The sequence below is a fragment of the Sorex araneus genome, chromosome 8 (assembly GCF_027595985.1).
Source record: "Sorex araneus isolate mSorAra2 chromosome 8, mSorAra2.pri, whole genome shotgun sequence".
Taxonomy (NCBI): Eukaryota; Metazoa; Chordata; class Mammalia; order Eulipotyphla; family Soricidae; genus Sorex; species Sorex araneus.
Genome location: NC_073309.1, coordinates 44,410,832 through 44,412,210, shown reverse-complemented (window position 1 = coordinate 44,412,210; position 1,379 = coordinate 44,410,832). Strand labels below are relative to the sequence as shown.

Here is a 1,379-nt window from a genome sequence, read left to right as displayed (position 1 = left end):
CTCTCGGTAGCTTGCCGGGCTCTCTGAGAGGGATGAAGGAATCGAACCCGGGTCGGCCACGTGCAAGGCAAACGCCCTACCCCACTGTGCTATCGCTGCAGCCTGTCCTAAGACTATACATAGAATAAACATATCAAGGGGCAGCGATTTAAATATTATTAGGGTTTTTATGGGGGGGTTGGGCCACATCTGGTAGTGCTCAGGGGTTACTCCTGGCTCTGCACCCAGGAATCTGGTGGTGCTCTGGGGACCATTTGGGATGCCAGGGATAGAATCCAGGTTGGCTGTGTGCAAGGCAAATGCCCAACCCATTATATATATATATATATATATATATATATTTTTTTTTACCTCCACCACCCTGACGCTCGCTTTATTCCACACACCCAACCTGCTTCTTTCTCCAGCCCTCACTGTATTGCTCTCAGCCTCGAGGCCAGGAGGAACCTCACTGTTCCCTGTGCGGCTCCTGGCTCCATCCCATCCTGCGCCCCCCAGTGTCTCTGGTCAGGAAGCCCCCAGCCCATGCTGGTTCCTGCAGAATGTGTCCAGCCATGTGCCTCAGCGGATGGGCCCAGCACAGTCCAGTCTCCAGAAGACAGGCCCTCCCACCCTCGCCATCACCCAGGTGCCAGGTGGCCCAAAGCGTCCAGGGCAGAACTCCGCCTTTCTGACACCCCCTCACACCGAAGTCTCCATGGCCCAGAGTCTGGGAGTGAGGCAGCTGGTGTAATCGTCTTCCGGAAGGGCCTCAGGGCACCCGGGGACCCGGACCACAACACTTGGCTACTGGGTCCAGCTGACTTTGGGCTCAGCCAGCATGTCTGGGTACTGGCTGAAGTCCCCCTCTGTAAGGGGCTCTTGGAAGCCGCCTTCAGGATCCTCCCCATTTACCCCTTCTCCTGCATGTTCTCGAAGGCCGCCCGCCCTGGGGTCTGCTTGTCTAGGCCAGGCCTCTTCTCCTCCTCATTCTTTGTGCCCGTAGCTGTTGCGTCCAGCAGCTTCACCTTGTCCTTTTCTTTCTTCCGCTTGGTCTTGCCTCACTCCACAATGCCTTTCATCACCCTTTCTGGACCTGTGTGTAGGCTGCCATGGCTCCCATGACTCTCTGCTGCAAATCTAACCTTTTTTGTTTTTCTTTTTTCTTTTTTTTTTTTTCCGCTTTTGAGTCATACCCGGTGATGCACAGGGGTTACTCCTGGCAGGGCTTGGGGGACCATATGGGATGCTGAGAATTAAACCCATGTTGGCCTCATGCAAGGCAAACACCCTATCCCGCTGTGCTATTGCTCCAGCCCCTTGTTTTTCTTTTTAATGGTACTTTAGGGGATACTCTTGACTTGATGCTTGGGGGTGACTTTGAGTAGTGTTCTGGGGAC

General features: G+C 54.3%; 1 pseudogene; it reads right to left on the bottom strand.

Annotated features, from left to right (window-relative positions):
- Nucleotides 1-786: 786 nt before the first annotated feature.
- LOC101537881 (protein FAM32A-like) lies at nt 787-1,093 on the bottom strand (annotated as a pseudogene).
- Between the last annotated feature and the right edge of the window lie 286 nt (nt 1,094-1,379).